Source organism: Chlorocebus sabaeus, chromosome 16, assembly GCF_047675955.1.
Source record: "Chlorocebus sabaeus isolate Y175 chromosome 16, mChlSab1.0.hap1, whole genome shotgun sequence".
Lineage (NCBI taxonomy): Eukaryota > Metazoa > Chordata > Mammalia > Primates > Cercopithecidae > Chlorocebus > Chlorocebus sabaeus.
Genome location: NC_132919.1, coordinates 36721807 through 36747710, shown reverse-complemented (window position 1 = coordinate 36747710; position 25904 = coordinate 36721807). Strand labels below are relative to the sequence as shown.

Here is a 25904-nt window from a genome sequence, read left to right as displayed (position 1 = left end):
CTCCCTCAGAGAAGGTCCAAGTTCAGGAAAATGTTGAAAGATACCCTCTGAAAGCAGCAAATGAAGAGCAGGGCTAAGGCGAGGCAAGTGAAGGAACTGGTCGTGCACAGATGCTCACCCACAGGATCCTCCAAGTGCAGATATATAGAAAATACAACTTTTTAATCGGGAGCAATGGCTCACACCTATAATCTCAGCGCTTTGGGAGGCCAAGAGAGGATCATTTAAGCCCAGGAGTTCAAGACCAGCCTGGGCAACATAGTGAGACCCCATCTCTACCAAAAATATTTAAAAATTAGCAGGGTGTGGTGGTGTGGGCCTGTGGTCCCAGCTGCTTGGGAGACTGAGGTGGGAGGATCACGTGAGTCCAGAAGGTCACGGTCACAGTGACCTGAGCTGACGCCAACTGCATTACAGGCTGGGTGACACAGCAAGACCTGTCTCAAAAAAAAGAAAGAAAAGAAAGGTTATATTTAATTTAGTTAATTGGGTTTTTTGAAATGAGGGTCTCTCTCTGTTACCCAGGTTGCACAGTGGCATGATCAAAGTTCACTGCATCCTTAACCTCCTGGGCTCAATTGATCCCCCCGAGCAACTGGGACCACAGGTATGTGCCACCATGTCTGGCTAATTTTTATATTTTTTGGTAGAGTCAGAGGTCTCACTATATTGCCCAGGCTGGTCTTGAACTTCTGGCCTCAAATCATCCTCCTTTCTTGGCCTTCCAAAGTTCTAGGATTACAGACATGAGCCACCATGCCCAGCCAAATAGAACTTTCCTACAATTTAGTCTTAATTTATGACCTTGAGTCCCCATCCTGCCTGAAGCAGAAAACAATCTTGTTAATCTAAGGCAAACTAAATCAAATTCAATTATATCTCAATTCATGTTTAAAATACTTTAGTTCACATTTCTTTCTACTTGATCTTTCTTCCTTTTGGAGTTAATACTCCTGGGAAGGGGGTTAAAAATGCTACCAGGGTGGTTGTAAGAGTAAGCAGAGGTTGTGACATTCTCAGTCTCTACCTATCTGGTCATCTCTGCTGACTGATTTTATCTTCTTTCTTAATATTTTTGCTTTATGAGACATAAACTGCTTTTGAACTTACAAACCAAAATTTACTGACTTTCATTTCTGACATTCCACAGTGATGCCCCCACCCTCCACTGTTGTTTTCTCAAAGCAAGGGGAGATTCAGAACTAACTTTAGGTTGTGGAAAAATCTCTTCTGGAAGAAACAACAACAACAAAAATGTGATGATGATCTAGAGGGTAAGGAACTGCACATTAATATTTGAAATATTATAGCCCATTCCACACGCAGAGAAAGACACATGCTACAAGCAGCCTGTGTAAGGGGGTTTGTGAAGCTGGGCATCTGAAAGAACCCACAGGCATTGGAGCCCCTCAATGGGAGCCAGACAGCATCTGTGTAAGAGCAGGCTGGATGCGGGCTCACTAGAAAGCGAGTTCCCTGAGAACTCCACCAAGGAGGTACAAGGTGAAGAGGAAGTTTTTCAGATCTCAAGCTCATTGACTTCATATCTGACTATAAAACATCTCCATAGGGCAAGAGCATATTATGAAAATAATTCCTTTTTTTTTTTGTGAGACGGAGTCTCGCTCTGTCACCCAGGCTGGAGTGCAGTGGGGACATCTGGGCTCAGTGCAAGCTCCTCCTGGGTTCAGCCATTCTCCTGCCTCAGCTTCCTGAGTAGCTGGGACTACAGGCGCCCGCCACAACGCCTGGCTTTTTTTTTTTTTTTTTTTTTTTGTATTTTTAGTAGAGACAGGGTTTCACTGTATTAGCCAGGACGGTCTCAATCTCCTGATCTCGTGATCTGTCCGCCTCAGCCTCCCAAAGTGCTGGGATTACAGGCATGAGCCACCACGCCTGGCTTATGAAAACAATTCTAAGTGTCTGTGTTAGATTCCTAGGCTCTGTAGCAAATTATCACAAACTGGATGTCTTTTTTTTCTTCTCTCTCCCTCCCTCAAAGTGTCTTTACACTTTTTGTTTTTTGTTTTTCTGGGAAACAGTCTCACAGTGTCACCCAGACTGGAGTGCACTGCTGTGATCACAGCTCACTGCAGCCTCCACCTCCCGGCCTCAAGCAATCTTCCCACCTCAGCCTCCTGAGAAGCTGAGATTACAGGCATGTACCAACATGCCCTGTTAATTTTTAAATTATTATTATTTTTTACTTTTTTTGAGACAGTCTAGCTCTATCACCCAGGCTGGAGTGCAGTGGTGGGATCTTTGCTCACTGCAACCTACATCTCCTGGGTTCAAGTGATTCTCCTGCCTCAGCCATCCGAGTAGCTGGGACTATAGGGGCACACCACCTTGCCTGGCTAATTCTTGTATTTTTTTTGGTAGAGACGGGGTTTTGCCATGGTAGCCAGGCTGGTCTCGAATTCCTGACCTCAAGCGGCCCACCCGCCTCAGCCTCTAATTTTTTTTTTTGTTTGCTTGTTTTTATGGAGACAGGGTCTGCTTATGTTGTCCAGGTTGGTCTTGAACACCTAGCCTCAAGCAATTTCTCCCATCTTGGCCTCCCAAAGTGCTGGGATTATAGGCATGAACCACCAGGCCCGGCCCTGGGTGTCTTTAAACATCAGACATTTGTTCCCTCACAGTTCCGGAGGCTAGAAGTCCAAAATTGAGGGGTCATGCTCTCTCTGAAGGTCCTAGGGGAAGAAACTTACTTTACTTTTTTTTTTCTTTTTGACTTAAACAACATTTATTTCCCATAGTTTTGGAGGCTGGGAAGTCCAGGATCAAGATGCCAGCAAATCTGGGGTCTGGGGAGGGCACTCTTCCTGGTTTGCAGACAGCAGTTGCCTCATTGTATCCTCATTTGGTGGAGAGCTGAGAGAGCAGTAAAATCCCTCCTTGATTCTTCCCAGTTTTTGGTAGTTGTTGGCAATCTTTGGCATTGTTTTGTGGACGCATGACTCCAGTCTCTGCCTCCTTTAGCGTTCTTCGGCTGGGCACGGTGGCTCACTCCTCTAATCCCAGCACTTTGGGAGGTCGAGATGGACGGATGACGAGGTCAGGAGATCGAGACCATCCTGGTTAACACGGTGAAACCCCGTCTCTCCTAAAAATAAAAAAAATCAGTCAGGCGTGGAGGCATGCACCTGTAGTCCCAGCTACTAGATAGGGCGAGACAGGAGAATCACTTGAACCTGGGAGGTGGAGGTTGCAGTGAGCCGAGATCACGCCACTGCACTCCAGCTTGGGCGACAGAGCGAGACTCAGTCTCAAAAAAAGAAACCAAAAAAACTACATAGTGTTCTTCCCATGTGTCTGTGTCTCTGTGTCCAAATTTTCTCTTCTTATTTCAACAGTCTCTGGATTAGGGCCCAGTTAATCCAGTATGACCTCATCTTGACTTGCTTGTACCTGCAACCACCCTGTTTCTAAGTAAGGTCACATTCTGAGATAGTTGGGATAAGATTTCAACATATCATTTGGGGGACACAGTTCAACCTTAACAGCTTAACAGTGTCTGAAAAATAAAGAAAAAGTGAGGTAGTTTGGTTCCAGCATTTAAAAAATTCAGCTTCATTGGCTGGGCGCGGTGGCTCATGCTTGTAATCTCAGCACTTTGGGAGGCCAAGGCGGGCAGGTCACCTGTGGTCAGGAGTTCGAGACCACCCTGGCCAACATGGAGAACCCCCCCCAATGTCTACTAAAAATACAAAAATTAGCCAGGCATGGTGGTGGCCGCCTATAATCCCGGCTTCTCAGGAGGCTGAGACAGGAGAATTACTTGAAACCAGGAGGTGGAGGTTGCAGTGAGGTGAGATTGTGCCACTGCACTGGCTTGGGTGACAGAGTAAGACTCCATCTAAAAAAAAAAAAAATCACCTTCATTAAGATGTAATTTGTATATGATAAAATGTACTCATTTTAGCCAGGCATTGTGGCTCATGTTTGTAATTCCAGAGACTGAAGGGCTGAGTGGGGAGGATTGCTTGAGGCCAGGAATTCGAGATGAGCCTAGGCCACATAGTCAGGCCTTGCCTCCAAAAAAAAAAAATTAAACAATTACCCAGGCATGGTGGCACATGGAGTGCAGTGGCTCAATCTCAGCTCACTGCAACCTCCGCCTCCTGGGTTCAAGCGATTCATGTGTCTCAGCCTCCTGAGTAGCCGGGATTGCAGACATGCACCACTATGCCTGGCTAATTTTTGTATTTTCAGTAGAGACAGGGTTTCATCATGATGGCCAGGCTGGTCTTGAACTCCTGGCCTCATGTGATCTGCCCGCTTTGGCCTCCTAAAGTGCTGGGATTACAGGTGTGAGTCACCCTGCCCAGTCTTAACTTTTTTTTTTTTTTTTTTGAGGCTGGAACATTTTTATGGGACCTTCTAAAAGTCAGGAAAAGTACAGAATTGGGTTGGAACGTCCTGGGAGGAGCTGGAGGAACCACAGTGGCTCTAGTGGAAGATGGCTAGAGCTACACTTGTCAACAGGAGAGCCCTGACACCGAGCTGGTCCGTGAGTGAGACCCTTCCAGCTAGAACCCTGCAAAAGCAGAATTGGGAGAGGGGAAATCTGGAGACTCTAATGCTTCTTTGGGAGTAAAGGATGGGTGATTCATTTTATGAACATCATTTTCTCTTAAACCATAAGGGAAAGGGAACATACTGTTACATTTCAAATGTTATGACTTTAAAAAATAACTGGCACAGGATCATTGGGGTGATAACATCTAATAACCTCAATTTGAAAATGTAACTGAGTAGTGAATAAGCTGTGATTTCTCTTGTAGCGTATAATGCAACTCTTGGATAAAAAGTAAATGTTCTGCCTTGACCCATTTCAAAGGCTTCAGAGGCCAGTATCAAAGAGCCATTCATAAAAGCCTTGAGGAGCTAGACCGCTTGTCTTATCTGCCCCAGTCCAGTGTCTGGGAGGCCAGCCCGGGATGTGTGGGCAGGAATTGTCTGATATTACCTTGATCTCCTCCCTTGGAACATGCAAAGGGTACACTGTGTTCCAGGAAAAACCTGACACAAAATGTCAGCATGGGGACAAATTCCGAAAAACTTGCTTACTGGCCTTCCAGTCTTAAGAAGATACTAGAAAACATTGAAAGCCTAAAACAGAACACATAAAAATTTAAACTACTTTTTCTTAGGTCAAAAATTACCAATAATGAAGACAAATTCCAAATGATACCCAGAAAACATATTTTGTACCACTTTATAAAGGATTGGTATTCTCTCTCTCCTCTTTTTTTTGTTTGTTTTTTTTGGAGACAGGGTCTTACTGTCGCCCATGCTAGAGTGTTCACTGCAGCCTTGACCTCCCGGGCTCCAGTGAGAAATTTCCAGGAATTTATTTATTGGAATTCCAGTAATTAATTTAATTTCCAGTAAAAATTACCACACTTGGCTAATTTTTAAATTCTTTGGTAGAGACAGGTCTCACTGTGTTGCCCAGGCTGGTCTCAAACTTCTGAGCTCAAGCGATCCGCCCACCTCGGCCTCCCAAAGTGGTGGGATTACAGGCATGAGCCACCGCGCCTGGCCAGGATTAGTATTCTTAATATATATTAGAAGCAAACAACTCCCTAGAGGGGAAAAAAGGAGAACAACGTAAATAAGAAACCCATAACAAATAACAAACAGCTAATAACATTAAAAATTTTCAATTCAGCCAGGCGCAGTGGCTCAAGCCTGTAATCCCAGCACTTTGGGAGGTCGAGGCAGGCGGATCACGAGGTCAGAAGATAGACACCATCCTGGCTAACACGATGAAACCCCATCTCTACTAAAAATATATAAAAATTAGCCAGGCATGGTGGTGGGCGCCTGTAGTCCCAGCTACTCAGGAGGCTGAGGCAGGAGAATGGCGTGAATTCGGGAGAGGGAGCTTGAAGTGAGCCAAGATCGCACCACTGCACCCCAGCCTGGGCAACAGAGCAAGACTCCATCTCAAAAAAAAAAAAAAAAAAATTTCAATTCACCAATAATTTAAAAATACGAATGAGAAGCCAGGCACAGTGGCGAGTGCCTGTAGTTCTGGCTATTCAGGAGGCTGAGGCAGGAGGATCACTTGAGCCCAGGAGTTAGAGGTTACAATGAGCTATGATTGCACCACTGCACTCCAGCCTGGGCGACAGAGCAAGAACTTGTCAAAGAAAAAAAGAAAAAGAGAAAGAGAGAGAGAGAAATCAAGGAGGGAGGGAGTGAGGAAGAGAAGAAAAGACAGAAAGAAAAGAGAAAGAAAGAAAGAATGAAAGAAAAGAAAAGAGAAAGAAAGAAAAAACCCAGAATGAATGCAGTAGTGAGAAAATGCTTTCACCTACTAAAGGCAGCAACGTAAAACACCAACACTACTCAGTGAATTTTCAGATTATGGAAATTAGGCAACCATGTCCTGTGTGAAAATGCAAATTGTTACAGTTTTTTTTCTGCAGGGTTTTATGACAATATCTAACAACATTTACAGCACGTATTTCTTGTAAAGCATCAGTTTCTCTATTTAGAAATATATCTTACAGATATATTCATAAAAATGGAAGAAGTTATACAAGGTTGTTCATCACAGCATTATTATAGGAATAACAACCTAAAAACCTAACGTAAATGTGCAATCAATAGAGAGATGGTTAACTAAATTAGTAAACATCCATCCAATGGAAGACTCTGGAGCCATTAAAAATAATGAGATCAATATCTTTTTACTGCATCAGTGTTCAGCTCAATAAATTATCACAATGCAATCACACCCATTAATAGCCCAAATGCCTTCTTATACATCCTCGTAGTCACAGCCATCTCCCCAAAGGTAACTACTTGCTGATTTCTACCATTATGGATTGTTTTGAACTTTACAGAAATGTAATCATACAGCATATTTTCTTTTGTCTGGCTTCTCTGGTCATTATTGTTTATGAGATATATTCAAGTTGAATATACCACAATTTATTTATTTCCACTTTGGGGCTACTAAGAAATCATGCTTATATGAACATTACTTTTATTTTTTTTTTAGTTCACAGATGTCTACATTTCTGCAGAATATATGCCTAGGAGTGAGACTATTGTGTCTATGTATATATTTAGTTTTAGTAGATAGTGCCAAACAGTTTTCCAAAATAGTGTGCCAATTTATATTCCCACCAGCAATGTGTGAGATTTATCAGCTGCTTATATGAAAAATCTGGAAGCATATATATTAAGCTTAACTAGGTACTTCTGGGCAGTGGAGTTAGGGAAGAATGTGTGACTGTATAGTTTATACACTTGAGTACTTTTTCTTTTTTAACAACTGCATGTATTTCTTTAAAAAAAAAAAAAAAATAGGCGTGGTGGCTCATGCCTGTAATCCCAGCACTTTGGAAGGCTGAGGCAGGCGGATCACTCGAGGTCAGGAGTTCAAGACCAGCCTGGCCAACATGGTGAAATCTTGTTTCTACTAAAAATACAAAAATTAGCCAGGTGTGGTGGCACGCACTGTAGTCCCAGCTACTTGGAATGCTGAGGCAGGAGAATTGCTTGAACCCGGGATACAGAGGCTGCAGTGAGCCTAGATTGTGCCACTGCACTTCAGCCTGGGCGACTGAGAGAGACTCTCTCAAAAATAAATAAATAAATAAATAAAATTTTAAAATAACATTTCAAAATATTTTTCTTCTTTTCTATATCTCACTTATTTTATCATTTAAAGAAGTAGTCTTAAATATAACAACAAAAATATGGTCCAAAGAAATAGAAAAGTTAATTAGGCTACTAAGAGTTAGTAATAAGAGTTAGTGAGTAGGCACTAAATTTAATTATAAAAGCTAGGTGCAGTGGCATGTGCCCATAGTCCCAGCTATTCTGGTCACTGACATGAGAGGATCACTAGAGTCCAGGAGTCTAAGGCTGTAATACACCATGATAGCACCTGTGAATAGCCACTGCACTCAAACCTGGGTGACATAGCAAGATCCTGTCTCTCTCGGTTTTTTATTGAGACAGGGTCTCACTCTGTCATGCACGTTGGAGTGCAGTGGCATGATCATAGCTCACTGCAGCCTTGACTTCCCGGACTCAGGTGATCCTCCCACCTCGGCCTCCTGAGTAGCTGGAACGACAGGCATGCACCACCACATCCAGCTAATTTTTGTATTTTTTGGTAAAGATGGGGGTTTTATCATGTTGCCCAGGCTGGTCTTGAACTCCTGGACTCGAGCAATCTGCCTGCCTCGTTTTCCCAAAGTGCTGGGATTACAGGCATGAGCCACCACACCTGGCCATGTCTCTTATAATAAAAAATAAAAATTTAACTTTGAGCTGCCTGACAGCCCAGGCAGGATATAGTCTGAGTAATCAGAGTCAACAGGTATTCCCAATATTGGTAGGCTACTTCAGGAGCCTGGAGAGTGTGATTCATCATGTCTTACCTGATTAGGCAATGACCAGTTTTTTAGCATGGTTGGAGACCAAATTTCAAGAAATAGGCTGGGCATGGTGGCTCATACCTGTAATCCCAGCACTTTGAGAGGCTGAGGTGGGAGGATCACTTGAGCTCAGAAGTTCAAGGCCAGCCAGGAGAACACATCGAGATGCCATCTCTATTTAAAAAAAAAAAGAAAAAACAACAACCCAAATTTCAAGAAATAGGGGAGTGACATCAGAGGTAGGGTGGGAATAAGGAAAGAGGCTGAAGAGTAGGTTTAGATTAGATTGTGAAGGGCTGTGAGAGCCATATTATGAAATATACACTTTATGATTTGGGCAATGATGAATCATCAGAAGTTTTCAATCAGGGAAGTAAAATGGTATATTTATACCTTATAAACATACCCTGGCATCAATAACTATGTAACGGTGAGCCAATATCCCATCTTTGTAGCTACATACTTCAAGGAATATGGTTTAATATGTATAACCATTGGCAACAGTGGTCTGGCCTGACTTCCTTATCTACCAAGGGGACCAGAAGATCAACAATGAAGTACGGGCCGGGTGTGATGGCTCATGCCTGTAATCCCAGCACTTTGGGAAGTCGAGGTGGGTGGATCACCTGAAGTCAAGACTTTGAGACCAGCCTGGCCAACATGGTGAAACCCCATCTCTACTAAAAATATAAAAATTAACCGGGCATGGCCGGGCGCGGTGGCTCAAGCCTGTAATTCCAGCACTTTGGGAGGCCGAGATGGGTGGATCATGAGGTCAGGAGATCGAGACCATCCTGGCTAACACAGTGAAACCCCGTCTCTACTAAAAAATACAAAAAACTAGCCGGGCGAGGTGGCGGGTGCCTGTAGTCTCAGCTACTCGGGAGGCTGAGGCAGGAGAATGGTGTGAACCTGGGAGGCGGAGCTTGCAGTGAGCTGAGATCCGGCCACTGCACTCCAGCCTGGGCGAGAGAGCGAGACTCCGTCTCAAAAAAAAAAAAATTAGCCGGGCATGGTGGCACTTGTCTGTAATCCCAGCTACTTGGGAGGCTGAGGCACGAGAATCACTTGAACCCAGGAGGTGAAAGTTGCAGTGAGCCAAGATTGCACCACTGCACTCCGGCCTGGGTGACAGAGCCAGACTCCCTCTCAAACAAACACACAAAAAAACAGTGACGTAGACATGAACTCTTTCAGTCCCCAATCAATTCTTTTTCAAACCATGTCTGAGCAACAGGGTATATTTCTAAAGTGAGATTTAGCTACTGTTTTTGGAAACCAGACTCATCAGGCCAAATAAAAATTGGGGCTAGACGGGCACAGTGGCTCATGCCTGTAATCCCAGCACTTTGGGAGGCCAAGGCGGGCGGATCATGAGGTCAGGAGTTTGAGACCAACCTGGTCAACATGGTGAAACCCTGTCTCTACTAAAAATGCAAAAATTAACCGGGCGTGGTGGCACATGCCGATAATCCCAGCTACTCGGGAGGCTGAGGCAGAAGAATTGCTTGAACCCGGGAGGTGGAGGTTTCAGTGAGCCGAGATCATGCCACTGCACTCCAGCCTGGGTGACAGAGTGAGACTCCGTCTCAAAAAAAAAAAAAAAAAGAAAGAAAAATTACTGGCCGGGAGCAGTAGCTCATGTCTGTAATCCCAGCACTTTGGGAGGCCGAGGCAGGCAAATCACGAGGTCAGGAGTTTGAGACCAGCCTGACCAGCATGGTGAAACCCTGTCTCTATTAAAAATACAAAAATTAGCCAGGTGTGGTGACATGCATCTGTAATCCCTGCTACTCAGGAGGCTGAGGCAGGAGAATTGCTTGAACCTGGGAAGTGGAGGTTGCAGTGAGCCAAGACTGCCACTACACTGCAGCCTGGGGAACAGAGTGAGACTCCTATCTCAAAAAAAAAAAAAAAAAGGCCAGGTGCAATGGCTCACGCCTGTAATCCCAGCAGTTTGGGAGGCTGAGGTGGGCAGATGACCTGAGGTCGGGAGTTTGAGACCAGCCTGGCCAACATGGAGAAACCCTGTCTCTACTAAAAAATACAAAATTAGCCAGGCATGGTGACACATGCCAGTAATCCCAGCTATTCAAGAGGCTGAGGCAGGAGAGTCGCTTGAACCCAGGAGGCAGAGGTTGTGGTGAGCCAAGATCGTGCCATTGCACTCCAGCCTGGGCAAAAAGAGCAAAACTCTGTCTCAAAAAAAAAAAAGGCCGGGCGCGGTGGCTCAAGCCTGTAATCCCAGCACTTTGGGAGGCCGAGACGGGCAGATCACGAGGTCAGGAGATCGAGACCATCCTGGCTAACACGGTGAAACCCCGTCTCCACTAAAAAATGCAAAAAACTAGCCGGGCGAGGTGGTGGGCGTCTGTAGTCCCAGCTACTTGGGAGACTGAGGCAGGAGAATGGTGTAAACCCAGGAAGCAGAGCTTGCAGTGAGCTGAGATCCGGCCACTGCACTCCAGCCCGGGCGACAGAGCGAGACTCCGTCTCAAAAAAAAAAAAAAAAAAAATTGAAAATAATCAAATATGGGACTTTAACTTATAAGAAGAAGGAAATTGCATTTTGTTTTTACTGATTTATCTGCAAGAATGCATGATTGTGTGGGTCATAAGATCTGGAGTCACACTGGAAGTAAGATGCCCAATTGTAACCTCAGACCTAAGGTAAGCTACAATTCAGGAGTACTAGAGTTTTGTGCATATTAACAGAACTGTATATCAGTTCCCATTTGACCATTTTTTAAATATGTATTCTTCATTAATCAGAACTGGAGTGAAAGTGAGGAAAGGAGCATCCAAAGTCTCCAACAACACTATTCACGAAGGTGTACATCCGTATGACTTTTTTTTTTTTTTTTTTTTTGGCAGGGAAATTTTGTGATATTCATCAAATCTTTAAATGTACATACTCCCTCAGTAATTTCTTTCTTTCTTTCTTTTTTGAGACAGAGTCTTGTTCTGTCACCCAGGCTTGAGTGCAGTGGCGCAATCTCTGCTCACTGCAACCTCCGCCTCCTGGGTTCAAGTGATTCTCCTCCTCGGCCTCCTGAGTAGCTGCAATTACAGGTGTGCACCATCATGCCTGGCTAATTTTTGTATTTTTAGTGGAGATGGGTTTTCACTGTGTTGGCCAGGCTGGTCTCAAACTCCTGACCTCAAATGATCCGCCTGCCTCAGCCTCCCAAAGTGCTGGGATTACAGGCATGAGCCACCGTGCCCAGCCCTCTCAGTAATTTCATCTCTAGTATGTTGGGACTACAAGTGTGCACCACCATGCTTGGCTAATTTTTGTATTTTTAGTAGAGACAGGGTTTCACCATGTTGGCCAGGATGGTCTCGATCTCTTGACCTCGTGATCCGCCCACTTTGGTCTCCCAAAGTGCTGGGATTACAGGCGTGAGCCACGGCGCCTAGTCTAATTTTTATATTTTTAATAGAGATGGGGTTTCACCATGCTGGGCAGGCTGGTCTCGAACTCCTGACCTCAGGTGATCCACCCGCCTTGGCCTCCCAAAGTGCTGGGATTACAGGCATGAACCACTGCGCTGGGCCATCCGAACACACGTTCGTCTTAGGCCATAGGGTCATTCTCAGGGTATGCTTAAATTATTGCTGTTAGGCACATCTGCCATACAGTAGCCTCCAAGATGGCCTCCAGTGATCCCTGCCTCCTGGTGTTTACCCTTTTGTAGTCCCCTCTCATATTATACCAGATTTGCTCTGTGTGACTACTAGAAAATTGCAACAGTAATGGTATGTCCCTTCAAAAGCAAGTGTATAGAAAGACCTTGTGGCTTTTGCCTTGCTGTCTCTTGGATCAGTCACTAGCTGCTATGGTGTGAAGACATTCAAACAGCCCTATGGAGAGGTACTTGTAGTGAGGAACTGAGGCCCTCAGCCAAGAGCCAACAAGAAACTGAGGCCTCCTGCTAACAGTCATGTGAGTGAGCCATCCTGAAGGTGGATTCTCTAGCCCCAGTCAAGTCTTAAGAGATTGTAATGAGCCTAGATCTCACCACTGCACTCCAGCCTCCGTCTCAAAAAAAAGAAGAATGTGTGTTCGGAACTCTGAGCTAAAGAATCTCAATTGCTCAATTAAAGTTCAATTGCTGATCGGTTCACTCCTGGAACCTTCACTAACCAGATCCAGGCAGCCTTCTGGGAGCCACAGCTTCTGGTGGTTATTGATTCCAACAATGATCACCAGCCTGTCACAGAGGCAACTTATATTAATCTATCTACCATTGCTCTGTGCAACACAGATTCTCCTCTGTGCTATGGGGACATTGCCATCCCATGCAACAACAAAGGATTTAACTTATGGGTTTGATATGATGGATTCTGGTTTGGGAACTTCTGTGCATGCATGGCACCATCTCCTGTGAACACTCATGGGAGCTCAGGCCTGCTCTCTGCTTCTACAGAGATCCTCAAGAGGTTGAAAAGGAAGGCCAGGTGCAGTGATTCATGCCTGTAATCCCAGCACTTTGGGAGGCCAAGGTGGGTGAATCACCTGAGGTCAGGAGTTCAAAACCAGCCTGGCCAACATGGTGAAACCCAGTCTCCACTAAAAATACAAAAATTAGCTGGGCGTGGTGGCACGTGCCTGCAGTCCCAGCTACTTGGGAGGCTGAGGCAGGAGAATCACTTGAACCCAGAAGGCAGAGGCTGCAGTGAGCTGAGACAGCACCATTGCACTGTAGCTTGGGCAACAGAGTGAGACTCTGTCTCAAAAAAAAAAAAAAAAAAAAAAAAAAAAAAAAAGATGAAAAGGAAGAGCAGGCTGTTGCTGAAAAAAATCTGTGACCAAGGAGGAATTTCAGGGTAAGTGGACGGCTCTGGCTCCTGAGTTCACTGCTCCTCCGCCTGAGGGTGCAGACTGATCTGAAGGTGGCAGGTGCCCTCTGTGCCTATTCAGCAATTCCTTACTGAAGACTGGAGAGCTCAGCCTGCCACAGAAGCCTGGTCTGCAGCTCCCACTGCTCAGGCCACTTGAATGGGTAGGAACAACCACCAAGTTGTCTTACAGGCTCATAAGCCACATGGAAATAAGTTTGACAGAAAATAAACATGTTTCTTAAAACAAAAACAAACAAACAAAAGGAACCTGGGAGTTGCCAATCAGGAGATTCATTCCTTACCTATGAGGAACATAGGAAGCCCCATCTCATCCCATGGAATGCGGGCCATACAGGGGATCGAGGCCCTTTGTTTTGGGTTAAATCAAGGTTGCCAGGTGGAGGTTGCTAGGGTGAGAATGCTAAGTGAAAATGCTGTATAACCAGTATGCTTTTTTTTTTTTTTTTTGAGATGGAGTCTTGCTCTGTCGCCCAGGCTGGAGTGCAGTGGCACGATCTCAGCTCACTGAAACCTCCACCTCCCAGGTTCAAGCAATTCTCCTGCCTCAGCCTCCCAAGTAGCTGGGATTACAGGCACGCACCACCATGCCCAGCTAATTTTTGAATTTTTAATAGAGACAGGGTTTCACCATGATGGCCAAGCTGGTTTCCAACTCCTGACCTCAAGTGATCCACTTGCCTTGGCCTCCTAAAGTGCTAGGAGTACAGGTGTGAGCCACCGCGCCCAGTCAGTAGGCTTTTTATAAGCAAATGCAGTTCTCCTGTCCAGCCTGCCACCACAGGATTGCCCTGTATGTAAGTCTCCTCAATAAACCCTATGTCTCAGCCTGGGAAACATAGTGAGGCCTCACCTCTATAATTTTTTTTTTTTTTTTAATTAGCCAGAACTAATGCCTGTAGTCCCAGCTTCTCAGGAGTCTGAGGCAGGAGGATTGCTTGTGTCCAGGTGGCTGAGACTGCAGTGAGCCATGAATACACTACTGTATTCCAGCCTGGGTGACAGAGTGAGACCCCGTCTCAAAAAGTAAATAAATTAATTAAATAAACCGTGTGTCTCATTCACTGGCTCTGCATCTCGTCTTCAGCCTCTCAAACATGGTGCCATTCCTGTTGAAGTCAATAGGGGTCCAGCATGACAGCTGCCTACCAACATAACATTTTGGTTGCCTCTAGGGAGGGGAGATAGATGGTTTGTGCCTGGCAGGAAAGGAAGATTTTCACTGTGTATGTTTTTGTACTTTTTGAATTTTGAACCCTGTTAAATGTATTAGTTAGCAAAGAAAAACCAGTTCCCCATAATTTAGGCTGCCGATTGTGAAATTTAACATGTCATCAGAATCACCTGAAAGGCTTGTTAAACCACAGGTTGCTGAGCCCAGCTATCTGAGTTTCTGATTCAGTAAGTAGGTCTGGGGTGGAACCTGAGAATTTGTATTTCTAACAAGTTTTAGGGTGATGCTGATCCTGCTGCTCCAGGGACCACATTTTGGGAACCACTGACTTAGACCTGCTTGTCCAATATGGTAGCCACATGTGGCTATTAAGAACTTCAAATGTGTCTAGTTCAAATTAAGATGTGCTGTAAGTATAAAACATACACCGGATTTTAAAGACTTAGTACAAAAAAAAATGCAAAATATCTCTTTAATAAATTTTATATTGATTTATGTTTAAAAATGTTTTAGATATATTGGGTTAACAAAAAATATGTTATTAAAAATAATTTCACCTTGGAAGAGGAGGAAGTAAAAAAAAAGAAAAAAATTCACCTGTTTCTTTTTACTTGCTAATTACTAGAAAATTTCAACTTATATGGCTCATATTATATTTCTGTTGGACAGTGCAGACTTAGACAATTCTTTCTGCTCTCCTGTTTCTGTGCTATTTAACAACAGTATTTTGCTACAAGTCTAGTTGATAAATCTGATAAGCTGATAGTCTAAATTATTAATAGGTGATGATAACTTAATAGGTTTAAACTGTTTTCATTTTAACAACAATAGCTAATGTCCACGTATAAAAGAGTATCTACCAGGGAGAATTTTCTGACATCTTGGAAGTCAGGTGGAAACAATACCTTTGGTCAGGCAGTTCTTTTCCCGGCTTCTCAGTCCCTACTAAACTCCAAACACGTATGCTGCTGCCTCTTCAGCTCATGGTAGGACAGGGCCTGAAAGCAAAAGAACAACTCATTTCTCACGCTTTTTTCTCATAAAGTAGACATGTTGAGAGAGAAAAGCTAAATTAATTTGGAGCTACAGAACAGCTGTTTTAAAGTTATTAAGTTACTATTTCATGAATGTCACATGTTCTGTTTAAGTGGGTCAAAGGAATTCAGTGAATCCACATACCAGGAAACACTTTCACAACATTTAATCATTTGCTAGTTACTTTATCAAGGAGAAAAATTCGCTTTTAATATCCATTTAAGGGCAATAATTAACCAGCTTAGTCACTATGAGTTATTTAATTTTTTTATCTAATACCCTAAATAGAATGATATAAAATATTTTGTAATTAGTTTTTTCAGGTTATACAATCATATAATCTAGAGTCAAATAGTTCCATAAGTTGAATAATGTAAAATACTATTTTTTTTTCAGCTTTCTTTACTAATTTTATTTAAAAATTTGATAGTCAATAAAATGCTATTTTTTATTTATAAAATATTTTAATTTGTGCACATTAAAATTCATTGCCATTATATTTATGATAAAATGAATGTTAATGACTTGCTTCCAATAGGGATGAAAATAGAGCTATGAGAAAAGTGTTATAAAGGTGTTTGCATTTTCTCGTGTGTTTAGTGTACATATCACTTTGCATTTCAGAGGTCTTGAAACTGAACAGAACATCAATATTTCATAGCCCTTTTGGATTTCTTGATCTCCACACAATCCTGCTGGATGAATGTCAAGAGCGGCTTTTCGTGGGAGGCAGTGACCTTGTGTATTCCCTCAGCTTGGAGAGAATCAGTGACAGCAGTTTTCAACAGTTCACATTGTTTTGGTTTTCTAATTGAAGGTATACTCCATGCTCCAATTGTCCTGCTGGAGCTTAGCTTCACTATCACCTGGAGCATCCTCTCAGCCCCTGATGTGTATAGAAATTCAGTTTCTCAGGCCCGCCATTGATTATCTGCCATGTTGTGCAGGCATATCCTCTCCTAGCTTAATCACGGTGGAAGGAAAAGGGGAAGCAAAGCACCTTCTTCACAAAGTGGCAGGAAGTAGAAGTAAAAAATGCTATATATATATATTTTTAGATGGAATTTCGCTCTTGTCACCCAGGTTGGAGTGCAATGGCACGATCTTGGCTCACTGCAACCTCCACCTCCAGGGTTCAAGCGATTCTCCTGCCTCAGCCTCCTGAGTAGCGGGGATTACAGGTGCCCGCCACCACAGCTAATTTATGTATTTTTTTTTTACTAGAGATGGGGTTTCACCATGTTGGCCAGGCTAGTCTCGAACTCCTGACCTTAGGTGATCCACTGACGTCGGCCTCCTAAAGTGTTGGGATTACAGGTGTGAGCCACAACACCCAGCTGAAAAACGCTATTTTTATCCATGCTAATATTATAGTATGATTACTTTCCCTTTTATATTTTTGTTTTTCCGGGGGTTATTGTTTGTTCATTTATTTGTCTTTTTAATTATTTATTATTAATTTAACCCCAAACTTACTCCAGTTATATAAATCTGCTCTTGATACATTAAAAACAGTGGTGTAAGGTATATGGATGTGCTGTGGTTGATAGGCCCAGGTGGATATCCAGGCCTGCATAACTCAGTGAGTTTGGCCCACAGGCACACACCTCCACTTGTTATATATATAACCTTTTTGTGTAAGTTCATACTTGGCTCTGAGCCACTATTGTCTGTAAAAGGTGTAATTGCCCTGCTAACGCTATACAGGGGCTCTGGGCTCGGCTCAATATGGTTTGACATGGAGAGTGTGCTGGCGCCCAGAGAAAGAGACAGAGCCAAAGCTGTCTGTCTTGCAGACGGACAGGAGGGAGCCATGACACAGCTCAGCTTGCTCCTGCCCAGAGAGAAAAAGAGTTAAGCTACTGACCCTAAAGGCAAGGCAGAGCTGGCCACACAGGTGTGTGTGGGAGTCGCCAGACTAAGCAGCCAAGACAGGGTGGACAGTTTAAAAGAGCTAGTTTGAGTAAGCTGTGTGAGACAGCTGCTGCTAAACAGAACCAAATTCACCTGCCTATGGCTGGCCACCCAAGTGTTCTTTCTGCTCATCCACCCACTGCCCTTAGACTTCAGCATGGGCTGGACCCAGACCCCAGGATATAACAATTGGTGACGAGGAAGGAATGAGGTGAGTGGGTCTTCAGCCCCTGAGGGCTCCCGGGTGGGCTATGTAGCCACAGCATGAGCTGTGGTACCTGGTCCTAGTGGTGCTGCTTGGATAAGCCCCAATGGAAACATGGGAGGCAGTGGCCATATCCCCCATGAGTGTGGAGAAGGCGCTGAAGCACCTGCAAATGCACAGCATTGAAAGGAACATACCTTTGCCAGCAGAGTCAGATGGGCATTTGCGACTGTGCTGAGGGAAATGAATGCCCAGTCCCAGCAGGATGCAGCGCAGGGAGGAGAAACCTCCGTTGCAGGCCCGCCCGGTAGTCCGTCCGAAAATAGAGCATGAACAGCTGTTGGGCCCCAAGAGGAGGCCCAGAGACTCCCCCATTGTGGTGGAACACATTTCCTATGATGCCCGTGTCCCCGCTGAGTTGCGGGAGTTAAGCAACTAATGTCTGCAGTTGTGTACAGACTTAGCGCAAGTCATTTGCGAGAAGGATCATTGCTGCGCAACCCAGTCCTGCCCGCGCATTCCAGTTCAAAGAGTACCTGCTGCAGTTGGCGGAAGGGTAAAGCCTTTTCTGCTTGATAAGAGATCTGGCCAAGGTGCCCGGCTTGCGGGGCACTGGACAACCAGAGCCACATGTGGATTTGGCAATCCACTGGTCTCTGAACCCGGATAAGTTTCTGGGCAGAGCTGCATAAACAGCTATGAAAGTTGGTCAGTGAAAGCAAAATCTGGGTCTTTGCATCTTGGCATCGGCTGCTTGGCTCTCCACTTATGCACTGTGTATGTGTCTCCCATACCTGAAGACATTCTGAGGGTGGATGTTTTGTAGGGCTTGGCAGCTGTACCGTCTGTCACGGACTTGCTGGACCACTTGACAACAGAACTGGGACTTCTTGTCCAGAGAGCCAGGAACAGTTTGCCTTCATGGGAGGGCAACAGTGGACTTTTTTTTTCTTTTCTTTTTCTTTTTTTTTTTTTTTTTGAGGTGGAGTCTTGCTCTGTCAGCCAGGCTGGAGTGCAGTGGCACGATCTCAGCTTCTGCAACCTCTGCCACCTGGGTTCAAGCAATTCTCCTGTCTCAGCCTCCTGAGTAGCTAAGACTATAGGCACCCGCCACCACGCCCAGCTAATTATTATTATTATTATTTTGAGACAGTCTCGCTCTGTCACCAGGCTGGAGTGCAGTGGCACGATCTCGGCTCACTGCAACCTCCGCCTCCTGGGTTCAAGCGATTCTCCTGCCCCAGCCTCCCAAGTAGCTGGGACTACAGGCACGTGCCACCACACCCAGTTAATTTTTGTATTTTTAGTAGAGACAGGGTTTCACCATTTGGCCGGGATGGTCTCAATCTCCTGACCTCGTGATCCGCCCACCTTGGCCTCCCAAAGTGCTGGGATTACAGGTGTGAGCCACCATGCCCAGCCAATTTTTGTATTTTTAGTAGAGATGGGGTTTCACCATATTGGCCAGGCTGGTCTCAAACTCCTGACTTTGTGATCTGCCCGCCTCGGTCTCCCAAAGTGCTGAGATTACAGGCATGAGCCACCGCGCTAGGCCCGACAATGGACTTTCATAGTGTTGCTGATGGGCTATTGTATAGCCCCGCCATATGCTGTGGTTTTGTTAATAATGTTCTGTTAACCTCTGATTCTCTTGCAGGTTTAAAAGTGGCAGCACTCCTCTTGCCTGGGACTGGGATGATGAGGCTGAGACAGCCTTTCTGGGTAGTAAACCAAGGGTGCCCATTTACACTAGATGTACATGTAACCACAGATAGTTTTGGCTAGGGACTGTATCAGTGCATGAGCGCTTGGAAGCAGCTGTGGAAGAGAGCTGACCTCCAGTGTTCATTAACAGAGAAGCAGTTAGTAATAGTTAGTAATAGTAAAAGCATCCCACAGTTAGTAATAGTGGGATGGGTGTGTTCATGCGTAACCACCACCCCAGACTGGAAAGCAGTTAGTAACTGCATATTCTGCCCTTCAGGCTCATAAGAGCATGGCAGTACGGGCTACAGTCGTTGTGCTGACAACTAACCCAATAGCGGGATGGGTGTGTTCATGGATAATGATCCCTGGACAGGGACAGTGAAGACATCCATTTTGGCGAAGTGCAGCGCCTACTTACTTAGAGCAGCAGAGTATGCTGAATGCAAGTTCCTTAACAGCAGAGTTACAAGAGGTTTTGGGACCTGAAGTCCTAATGCAAGATGAGGCCATGGGGCCCGAGGCACCTCTAGACCCTAAGCCTTCACTATTAGGAAGGGCCTCCCCCATTCCTAATAGGGTATCATGTACAAGTGGGTCCAGCTGGGGTGCTACTGCTGGTGCAGTCCGAGCTAGTACTGACACCATATAGTTTGAAAGCAGGTATGGGCAAAGTAGTTAATAAGCTAAAGTTAAGGCAATGTGAATGGTAATCACCAAGGAGGTGACACCTAAGGTAATCTGCGCCAATAGCTGGGCAGTTTATCATAGCTTATGTATGCAAGGGGCCTGCATGCCCAGAAGCTTATGTATGTATTGGGCTTGTGTGCCCAAGGCTTGTGTGTCAGGCTTATGTGTCAAGCCTGTATATGTATCGGACCTGCATGCCCAAAGTTTATATGTCAGGCCTGTGTGCCAAACCTGTGTATCAAACCTGTGTGTCCAAGGCCTATGTCTCCCTCAGCCTAGGGGGTGGAGTGTAAGGTACATATGGATGTGCTTTGGCCAAGGAATAGGCCGAGGTGGATATCCAAGGCCTGTGTAACTCAGTGAGTTTGGTGCATAGGTGCACACGTCCACTTGTTATATAACCTATTTGTGTAAGTTCATACTTGGCTCTGAGCCACTATTGTCTGCCCTGCTAATGCTGTACGGGGGATCTGGGGGCTTGGCTCAGCTCAACATGGCTTGACATGGAGGACATACTGGTACCCAGAGAAAGAGAGAGAGCCAAAGCTGTCTATTTTACAGATGGACAGGAGGGAGCCAGGACACAGCTTGGCTTGCTCATGCCCAGAGAGAAAAAGAGTTAAGCTGCTGACCCTGAAGACAAGGGAGAGCTGGCTGCACAGGTATGTGGGAGGTACCAGACTAAGCAGCCGAGACAGGGTGGACAATGTAAAAGAGCTAGTTTGAGTAAACCATGTAAGACAGCTGCTGCTAAATAAAAGCATATTCACCTGCCTACAGCCCATCAAGTGTTCTTTCTGCTCACCTACCCACTCCCCTCGGACTTCAGCATGGCTGGACCCAGACACCGGGATCTAACAAGTGTTTTTCTAGCAATCGTAATCTATTAATTGAATCTTTCTTTGGAAATTTATTCCAGACCCTTCTGGCCTGCTCCAATCTGTATTCATTCCTCTCTAGGCCTATACCACTGTCTCATTGGTATCTCCCTTTACCACCATCCTAGTGGTTTACTTTATACCTCTCTTTTGGTTGTACCCTTCATTTTGTGCCATATTTTTCCTCCTTCTTGGTTTGCTTCTTATTTTGGAGGATTCCATCCCTAGTAGCTTCCTAAATTTTAAAAATATGTTAATTTTTTTTTTTTTTTTTTAAGCGACAGGCTTCTGCTATGTTCCCTGGGCTGGCCTCAAACTCCTGGGCTCAAGGGATCCTCCTGTGTAAGGAACATGGCTGCAATGCAGCAAGGGAGGCATGGGCCAAGGTAAACATCCTGCATGACTCAGCAAGTTTGGAGTGCAGGTGCATAACTTTACTTGTTATATAATCACAGCTACATAGCCATAACATGGGAAGGCTCATCACTTGGCTCAGAGCCACAATTGTCTGTAAAAGGTATAACTGCCCTGCTGATGCTGTACAGGCATGCTTGTGCCCAGAGAAAGTGTTAAGCTGCTGACCTGTAGGGAAAGCTGGCTGTGCAGCTGTGTGTGGGAGTGGCAGGAGTCACAGAGCCAGAAGAGGTAGCCGAGACAGAGACACACAGTGTAAGAGAGCTGCTGAATGAAACCATCTTTCACGTGCCTATGGCCCATTAAGTGTTCTTTCAGCTATATAAGATGAGGGTATCACCATGTGCCCAGGCTGGTCTCAAACTCTTGGGCTCAGGCGATCCTCCCACCTTGGCATCCCAAAGTGTTGGCACTACAGGTATGAGCCACCATGCCTGACCTCCATATTGAAGGTAGAACTAACAAGATTTACTGATAGGTAGAAGGTGGTGGGGTGTGACAAAGAGAGGAATAAAGAGAATTCCGAGTCTGGTGACTTTTCCGTATTCCAAAGATAAAAAGAAACTCATAACTTTTCATGTTTTCTCATATGCAGCAGTAGATACAAAATGACAGTGGAGCAGGGTTTACTATTTTAGGGAAAAAGGATAATTTTACACTGGTATGCTTGACTCTCTTTGAAATAGCAATTTACCTAGGCAGCCAGAGAGATTGGCTAGCTGAGCTCCAACTAATTTTAGGCAACTACAACAAACAAGAAGAGAGAGAACTGGGGACAAAAAGAGAAAGACTCAGCACAACAGTCAAATCACATCAGCAAAGTCCCTTAAGCCTCCACTACTTCCCTTGCTTTCTTGTTCCAGCAGGGTCTTAGCTCGTCAGCCAGTTCCATGGCCACTCATCATACTCAGGGTGAAGCCGGCCAGCAGAATGCTGCAACCTTGGGGTGGGAGGCCTAGCTCAGGGGAAACTGAATAGCCCAGTAACTGACACAAGTTTTGAGGGAGTGCAAACCATCTATCAACAGAGATTTCTTTTTTTTCCCTTAAGGAAGCACTGTAGCAAAATGACAGATGAATTACAATAAAAAGCTCAAAAAAGGGCAGGGGTGATATATAAGAAACAGTGATGAGTAGGCTGGGTGCGGTGGCTCACGCCTGTAATCCCAGCACTTTGGGAGGCAGAGGCGGGCAGATCATGAGGTCAGGAGATAGGGACCATCCTGGCCAACATGGTGAAACCCTATCTCTACTAAAAATACAAAAATTAGCTGGATGTGGTGGCACGTGACTGTAATTCCAGCTACTCGGGAGACTGAGGCAGAAGAATCGCTTGAACCAGGGAGTCGGAGGTTGCAGTGAGCCAACATCATGCCACTGCACTCCAGCCTGGTGATACAGCAAGACTGTCTCAAACAAACAAACAAATACCAGGCACAGTGGCTCATGCCTATAATTCCAGCACTTTGGGAGGCCGAGGCAGGCAGATCATGAGGTCAGGAGTCTGAGACCAGCCTGACCAAAATGGCGAAACACCATCTCTACTAAAAATACAAAGATTAGCCGGGTGTGGTGGCAAGCGCCTGTAATTCCAGCTACTGGGGAGGCTGAGGCAGGAGAATTGCTTGAAGCCAGGAGGCGGAGGTTGCAGTGAGCCAAGACTGTGCCATTGCATTCCAGCCTAGGTGACAAGAGCAAGACTCTGTCTCAAAAAAAAAAAGAAAAAAAGAAAAAGAAACTGACAACGTTTACAGCTGTATAGGTTAAATAGTTGTTGATAGTGGTTTTTATGTTTAGTGCAATTTGTCAGAAAAAATTCTTAGAAGAGACATAATAAGAAAGATGAATAACAATCTTGAACTAAATCACAACAAAAGTAGAAGTGAGGTATAAGGCAGAGGAGAAAGAAAATCTTGCTAAAGATTTTCTGTAGCAAGCAAAATTATAGGGGAGCAAAATTATAGATACTGTTTCTTGATGGTCATTAAAAATATTGGGCAGAGTGTGGTGGCTCACGCCTATAATCCCAGCACTTTGGGAGGTGGAGGGAGGAGGATCACTTGAGCCCAGGAGTTCGAGACCAGCCTGGGCAACACGGCGAAACTGTCACTACAAAAAATACAAACATTAGCTGGGTGTGGTGACATGTGCCTGTAGTCCCAGCTACTAGGGAGGCTGAGGTAGAAGGATCACCTGTGCCCAGGAGGCAGAGGTTGCAGTGAGCTGTGATCGCGCCACTATACTCCAGCCTGAGTGACAGAGCCTGATCCTGTCTCAAAAAAAAAAAAAAAAAAAAGAAAGAAATAAAAAAAAGAAAAGAAAAAAAGTAAAAAAAAAAAAGAAGAAACCAGTGACTCATAACATAATTGTTAACAAATTATATGTAACCAATTGTAAAAGAGAAACAGAATTAAGACAGAAAATGCACACCCAAATGACCACAGGGGCCAGAAGGGTAATGCAGAAGTGGATATTTTTACTTTCGTTTCTTGAAATACGGCTCTTTTGGGTCTTCAATAAAAGTAAGAGAGTCATGGAAACAGATATTCTTACCATAAAAAAAAACAGTGCAAGGAGAGATCATAAATATAAACTAAAATTCTCTCCACTTTGGAAAAATGACACAGAATGGGGGGCACTGTGGTGAACCAGAGGGTACATACCCCATCTGGAAGGGCCAGCCACCACTCAGTGATGTGAGATTAGGGGACTTCACATTATAGAGCCTCTAATTTTTAAAGTGTGGATACGCAACTGAATTTCTACATGAAAGATCCAGATTTTAAAATGTTGGATGAGCCAGGCATGGTGGTGCATGCCTATATTCCCAGCTACTCAGGAAGCCAAGGTGGGAAGGATCCTTTGAGCTTAGGAGTCAGAGGCTGCAGTGAGCTATGATCACGTAGTAAATTCTCCCAAAGTCAAAGTCATGTTGAGAAAATAAAACAATCCCAGCTATTTACAACTTACGTAAGATATACCTAAAACAACACGACTAAAAGAGTTTGATAATACTGGGAAGTGTTTCCATCAAAGCAAATGCTAACATAAAGAAGGCTATTGTGACTAATATGATAAGGAAATGTATTGGTTCATATAACCAGAAGGTTAAAGTTAAGGAAGGGTTTATGGTTATTTATTTCAGTAGCTCAATAATTTCATCAAGGACCCAATTTATTAGGTCCATCTGATTTGCTATCTACAATATTATATTCATCCTAAAGTTGGCTTTCTTTTATTTTTTTGGAGACAGGGTCTTGCTCTGTAGCTCAGGCTGGAATGCAGGGGTGCAATCACGGCTTGCTGCAGCCTTGACCTCCCAGGCTCAAGCGATCCTCTTACCTCAGCCTCCTGAGTAGCTGCCACCACAGGCGTGTGCCACTATGCCCAGCTAATTTTCGTATTTTTTGTGGAGACGAGGTTTCCCCATGTTTCCCAGGCTGATTTCAAACTCCTGGGCTCAAGTTATCTGCCTGCCATGGCCTTCCCAAGTGCTGGGATTACAGGAATTAGCCACCACACCCAGCCACTTTCTTTCTTAAGACTCATCAAGTACACTAGTGAGGGCTTTATTTATAATGAGATGGCTGCCAGCTACACTCTGAACATAGGTTTTCAGGTTTCTGGGTTGTAGAAGAGAGCTATTTACCCAACTGTTTATAAGTCTGTCCCTGGGTCTAACTGAGACAATTTAGTAACATATCTATTCTTTTTTTTTTTTTTTTTTTTTTTGAGACGGAGTCTCGCTCTGTCACCCAGGCTGGAGTGCAGTGGCCGGATCTCAGCTCACTGCAAGCTCCGCCTCCCGGGTTTACGCCATTCTCCTGCCTCAGCCTCCTGTGTAGCTGGGACTACAGGCGCCTGCCACCTCGCCCGGCTAGTTTTTTGTATTTTTTAGTAGAGACGGGGTTTCACCATGTTAACCAGGATGGTCTTGATCTCCTGACCTCGTCATCCGCCCGTCTCGGCCTCCCAAAGTGCTGGGATTACAGGCTTGAGCCACCGCGCCCGGCCCATATCTATTCTTGAACCAGCAAAGTTCACAGGGGAATGCCACGTGCTGATTGGCTTAGGTTTGGATTCCTAAACTAACCTTGTATTAGTTATCTATTGCCACACAACAAATTACCTCAAAACTTAGTGGCTTATGGCTGAGCATGGTGGCTCACACCTGTAATGTCAGCATTTTGAGAGGCCAAGGCAGGTGGATCACTTGAGGTCAGGAGTTCAAGATCAGCCTGACCAACATGATTAAACTCTATCTCTACTAAAAATACACAACTTAGCTGGGCATAGTGGTGCACTCCTGTAGTCCCAGCTACTTGGGAGGCTGAGTTGGGAGAATTGCTTGAGCCAGGTAGGTGGAGGTTTTAGTGAGCAGAGATTGCGCCACTGCACTCCAGCCCAGGCAATGGAATGAGACTCTATCTCAAAAAATAAAAACAAAACAAAAAAATAAAAAAACTTAGTGGCTTAAAATAACAACAAACATTTATTATCTCTCAAAGTTTCTGTGGTCAGGAACAGATTAGCTGAGCAGTTCTGGCTCAGGATCACTCATGAGGATGCAATAAAGATGTCATCTGAAGGCTTGACTGAGGCTGGAGTATCCACTGTCAA

The 25904-nt window shown here is 44.7% G+C and overlaps 1 long non-coding RNA gene across 1 annotated transcript; it reads right to left on the bottom strand.

The window, feature by feature from the left end:
• Positions 1-2458: 2458 nt before the first annotated feature.
• Positions 2459-15446, bottom strand: LOC140708648 (uncharacterized). Its single transcript, XR_012088799.1, has 3 exons — positions 15351-15446; positions 8490-8582; positions 2459-3106 (listed from the first exon to the last, which is right to left on the bottom strand). It is a non-coding gene; the product is annotated as an uncharacterized lncRNA (long non-coding RNA).
• Between the last annotated feature and the right edge of the window lie 10458 nt (positions 15447-25904).